This window comes from Muntiacus reevesi, chromosome 5, assembly GCF_963930625.1.
Source record: "Muntiacus reevesi chromosome 5, mMunRee1.1, whole genome shotgun sequence".
NCBI classification, from domain to species: Eukaryota; Metazoa; Chordata; class Mammalia; order Artiodactyla; family Cervidae; genus Muntiacus; species Muntiacus reevesi.
This window is the reverse complement of record NC_089253.1, coordinates 31199171-31205170: the sequence shown is the minus strand read 5'-3', so window position 1 is coordinate 31205170 and position 6000 is coordinate 31199171.

The following is a 6000-nucleotide window of genomic DNA, read 5'->3' as shown; positions in this document are numbered from 1 at the left end:
TAAGCTGCCTTTTCTCACCTGTGGGATGAGGATGTTGGTACCTGCTCCATTAAAAGACTCAGAAGAGGGCAGAGAGCTGGGCACAGAGTGACATAAAGCCAACACCAAGGGCCTGCGGATCTGCTGGAGTTCAAAAGGACTCCCAGAACAGGTGCTGGCCTGGCCTTGCCTGACCCAATGCCTGGCACAAGCCCTGGAACTCTGGGGGCCAGAGCTGGTCCAAGGAGCCGGCAGTGCATAGGCTACCCCACAGGCCAGAGAGGAGAGCCCTGGTTGGTGGGGGTGGGGGGTGCACCACAGGTTTTCAGGGAGACACGCAGGGTTGGGGAATAATGATGCCACTCTCTAGTCCCTAAACTTGACCTTGAAGCTTTGACCCCTGGCCTTTCTGAACAGTTTGAAAGATGTTTAAAAAGAGGCAGGCAGGCACGCAGGAAGTGACCAGGGCCGCAGGCGGGTGGAATCAGCAAGGCCCTGTTGCCAATTTGGCCAGACTTGAAAGAAAGCAAGATTAACCCAAGGATCTAAGGCTGGGGGGGGCTTACTGCCCCGCCGGGACTCTTCACACCCCCCACTTGAAGGCAGAGCTGCTGCCCGGGATGGGGGATGAGGGCTGACCCTTTCCCACTGCCCTGGCCTCTCCCCCACCCAGCCGATGGTGGCTTTGGGCACCTGGGTATCGTGCTCTAGAACAGAACAGCCAAGTTCATGGCCCTCTGAGGGCTAAGCTCCCAGCCCAGGCTAGCCTGCCCTCTCTGGGGAGCTCAGATCTCCTGGCTGAACTTTGGACCTCCCAAAGCCCTTCCCAGTCCCTGCAGCTGGCTCCCAGGACTGCCAGCTGAGGGTGAAGCCAGCTCCCCCCAGACAGTGGGCACCCTGAGAGCGTGCACCCCGCCTTCCAGAACCAGTGAGCTGGGGGAAAATGGAGGAGGAAAGAAGACAACTTACTTGTTGAGATCGGAGCTTCCAAGTCCCACTGATGCTAACTTCTAGGGTGTCCCTCTGAGGCGGTGCAGGGGCGCTCAGGGTCCTGGAGGGGACCCTCCAGCGCCAGCCATCACGGGCTGCCTCGGACTCCGCGGAGAGCCTCTCCCTGCGTGGGTCCTGTGGGCAGAGGCTTCTAAGCCATCCCGTCTCTCGCCAGCCCCCTCCAGTCTCAGCCACTAGTCACTCCCTCTCTCCAGCGACGGCGGCGGGAGGCGCTCAGTCTCTCTCCCTCCCTCCCTCCTTCTTTCCCGCCCTCTCTCCCCTCCGCCCTCTTCTCTCCCCGGCTTCTCCTCCCCTTCTGCCCCCTGTACAAGGAATCCTTGTAACAATGTGTAATAACCTTTGTAAAGGGCCACAGGCGACGCGGGGAGGGGTGGGGGCGCGGCAGGGCGGGGGTTCCCTGCGACGTGTTGGGGACACCATCAGTTCTGAATGAATCGGATGGGGAAGGCGGAGCGAGACCCGGGGGAGGAGGCTGGCGGCTCTGCGCTCGATTCCCCGCCGGCCCCTCTCCCCACCCCCGGCCCCCAGACTCCCGCCACCTCCCTGCCAACCCCGCTGGTGGTAAGGGGCGGGTGGGGGGCAGGATTGTGCTTCTGGTCGTGCAGGCGCCAAGGGCCGAGATCCGTGCGCGCGCGCAGGTGCGTGTGTGGGAGCGTGTGCACGCGTGAGAGCGCGCGTGTTTAGTGGGTGCGGTGCAGCTGACCGCAAGAAGGAAGAAACGAGGCGAGCAGAAATCTTGCTTCAGCTTTGGAGGGGCTGCTCTTTCACTCCGCGGTGCGTTGAGGGGGCAGCTGGCAAAATTTAGTCGCACTTCTTAGATGGGAACCTAGCAAGCGGGAGGCTTTCCTTGGGATGTTGGAGGGGCCACAGTCCTGGCAATGCATCCACAGCCCCGATACCTTGCTCCGGTGGGTGGAGTGAGGGTCCGGGGTCCCCGTGACTCACAGGCTGGAGATGGAGCCGGTCTAGAAACAGGAAACAGCCTGCGGCTCCTGTGCTGTCTGCTCTCCCCTGGCGGTCCTCTCGCCCGCGCTGGAGGCAGGTGGCCGTGACCAGGTAGGAGTAGCAGGAAGCCTTCCTTTGGAGCAGTCCAGACGAAGAGCCATCGCTTGACAGCCGCCTCCCTTCCCTCCCTTTTAGGTTCCTCCTCACCTTGGGGAAAGATGAGTCCCTGCCTTCCGTCTGGAACTTCTGTGAGTTGTAGGGAAGCCAGCTGGGAACCTCAGAGCCCCTCAAGGGGAGGCCTGCTGTCTGGGCAGGGCTGGCAGGCTTCTTTCAGGACTGGTCCATGGAGGTGGTGGTGGGGGAGCCTCCCTGGCCCATCTCTGCTGCTGCCCAGCCTTTGGGGACCCACGCCCCTGCGCTGGACCCTGAGAGTGTCTCCCCTCCTTGGGGACAGGTGCGCCCGATCAGGTGCGTGAGACCAGAGTCTACCAGGGCAGGCACTGTCACTGTCCTGTTCTCTGCTGTGCCCCCAGCACCTAGTACAGCTCTGCCATGAATATTTATCAAGTGAATACTGTCAAAAACAAGAAACCTGGTTTATTGATTACAAGGAGATGACAAATGCTTGTCACTGGGGCCGGATGCACCAAACCTGCCCTCTCCTGTAAGCACAGCGACGTGGCAGCGGCTGGACAGTTGTCTCATGATGGCAACCTGATGGGGCCTCCTGTCGCCCTGGATCTGTGTGCACACAGCCCACCGCCCAGGTACCCTCCCCAGGAGCAGAGCTCAGAGCAGCCAGGCTGGTTTCCCGGACCTCCCTTTCCTCTCTCCGTTACTGAGTGAGGCTGCAGTGGTTCTGACTAACCAGGAAATCTCATCCCTTAGGGGATGTAGCCTGTCTTCCTGCTCATCCATCACAGGTTGATCTTATGATTTATCGCTCTGAGAAGAAGATTCTTCAGCCCTTCATTTTCTAGTTCTCCAAGAGGTCTTGATGGTATACTTCTGTGGACCACATGACATACACTTTAAGTATGTCCTGAGCCCAGGAGATGCTCTGTCCTGGTTCAGCATAAAGACCATGGAATTTCTTCTGCCCTGATGGGGGAAGCCTGGCTGATTGTGAAGCAGAATGTAGGGTAATAAAATTTTATTTTGTAATTATTCTGACAGTGATAGACCTTGGACCAGGAGGCAGAAAACCTGGGTTCAGTTCTCAGCCTAGACCTGAAAAAAAGAGAAACAGGATTCTATTCCTGACTGCTTGTTACAGATTGAGCTGAACCTTGACTTTTTCACGCTCAAATCCTTCAAAGAGCACAGGTGACATTTGAGCATTGGGGACACAATTGAAGGACTACTCAGGGGGCTTGGAAGGTATAAGTGCATCCTTCGTGGTCTGAAATTGATGAGGCCAGTGCTCAAAAGCAATGGAAAATTCTTGTGTGTCGTCATGGTAATTAGTGCACAGAACCACTGCCTCTGTGCACCCTTCCTTGCCTCTTACCTTCCTCCATCGAGCAATAGATGAATTCACAATTAAAGTTTTCTCTTCAGAGTATGACACACAGGAAATTATTTTTTCTCCTATTTATAGAAATTCCATTTGCATTTATGAGGCTGGTAATGTCTCATAAATATTTCCAGTCAGATAAAATATTAATTAAAAGAGTTTGTTGAGTTATACTCTGAAGTCCTAACTAAGACTCTTCTAAGACAAATATTTTAAGTATTTTTCTCTCATGCCAGGAGAATTCTTCATACGTTAGTTGTGGATCCAGCCCATCCGTAAATAACAGATAAGTATCAGTCAATGATATGTCTCTTTCTCATGGTTTCTTTATGCTAAAACCACCACTCCCCATATATACATTTTATATGTGTGTGTGTGTGTGTGTGCACATGTGTACTTAGTCGCTTCAGTCATGTCCGACTCTTTGTGACCCTATGGATCATAGCCCACCAGGCTCCTCTGTCCATTTTCTTTCTCCAGGCAAGAATAGCGGAGTGGGTTGCCATGCCCTCCTCCAGCTGATCTACCGAACCCAGGGATCAAACCCAGGTCTCCCACATTTCAGGCAAATTCTTTACCAACTGAGCCACCAGGGAAGCCAAGGAATACTGGAGTGGGTAGCCTATCCCTTCTCCAGGGGATCTTCCCAAACTAGGAATCAAACTGGGGTCTCCTGCATTGCAGGTGGATTCTTTACCAGCTTAGCTACCAGGGAAGCCATATATATCCATATATATATATATATATATAAAATCAATGAATGAATATTGGCTGTATGTAAATTAAGGTCCATTATGTTTGGGACACTTTGATAAGCACTACAAATTATAATGATGAGCTTTGATCTAAATACCTAACAATCTAATTGCAAGAGTCAGCCTATGTGCAGACCAATTAACAACTTGGGATTTTAATTCCCAGGTGCTAATTGATGGAATGGTGTGTAGAATTGATCATAACACTAACAGAGCCTGGGGCTGGAAGGCTCTCTGACTGCAGCGAGGAGTGGAGCAAGAAGATCAGAACTGGAATATGAGGAGGGGGCTTGAATGAAAAACCCCTTGGGGAGGTAAGTGCTCAGGAGCCCACAGTGAGGGAGAGATTGCTACTGGGATGAGGGGCAGGTCAAGTGTGACTGCAATTAACTGAGTGACTACTATGTGCAAGCTCTTCTGCTTCACAAAAGACAGTGCTTTTAAGCTTCTTAACAACCTCCTGAGGGGGTAGTGTTATCTTCATGCTCAGATGAGAAAAGGGAGGCTCAAACAAGAGAAGTCGCCTCTCATTGGCACAGATTTTTTTTAAAAGCAACATATTTTTTAAAGGCTTTATTGAGTTTGTTCCAATATTGCTTTTGTTTTATGTTCTGGTTTTTTGGCCCCCAGGCATGTGGGATATTATCTACCCGACCAGGAATTGAACCTGCACCCCACGCATTGGAAGGTGAAGTCTTAACCACTAGACCACCAAAGAAGTCCCTTACTGGCACAGTTTTTAACAGTGAATTTCAGAACCCAGTTTTGTCAGATTACACAATCATATTCCTAACTGCTAGGGGCTGAATTGTGTGTCTCTGCCCCAAATTCAGATGATGAAGCCTTAAGCCCCAGTCCTGCAGACTGTGACTGTCTTTAGAGACAGAACGTTTGAAGAGGTGATTAAGTTAAAATGCATCTGCTGTAATAGACCCCAATTCAGTGGGGCCTGGATCTTTAAAAGGAGAGAAAATTGACACATAGAGAGGCACACAGGCGTAGTCAAGGCTGTATGAAGACTTAGGGAGAAGACAGCTATCTGCGAGCCAGGGAGAGAGGCCTCAGGAGAAACTGAAACTAGGTCCTTGATCCTAGACTTCCAGCCTTCAGAACTGTGGGAAATTTCTGTTGTTGAAGCCCCCAGATCTGGGGGTGTTTTGTTAGAGGGACCCTAGCAAACCAATGCGGTAATGTGGTGGATGGAACGCTGCTTCTCACAAGGATGTTGCATTCCAAGCTATGAAATTTGAACTTTATTCCACAGATGGGAAGTATCTGTTGATTTCTGAGTCACAGAAAACTATGAAAGCCATTTCTGTGAAGATTTTCCTGGAGGTGGTTTGCATATTATTCACTCATTCACTCATTTCAGTGAACACCTATTTGGTGACCCCCACCATGGCAGAGACAAGATTTGCAGAGGTCACCTCTGAGCGCCACTGGTTCCCAAGCTTGCACAGCTTCTGGCACATAGACAGTAAGAAACTAATAGCTGTCAAATGAAAGAAGGTTAGATTCTAAGAATAGGGAAAAAAAAAAAAAAAAAAAAACACACAGCAAGATAAGTGCAGAACTTGCCTTCAAAGGGTTTCCAGTCTGGTGAGGAGAGTGGTATATAACTAGTTTCACAGTGTAATCAGTTGAGGTGGAGCAGAGATGAGACAGCATCATTCAAAACAACTTTTGCAATGCAAGTGATGTTGTGCATGTGTTCTGTTGACTCTGGCCCATGTTGAATGTATAAGATGTGGTTGCTGCAAATAAAAAATTGAATTTTTAATCTTATTCCATTTT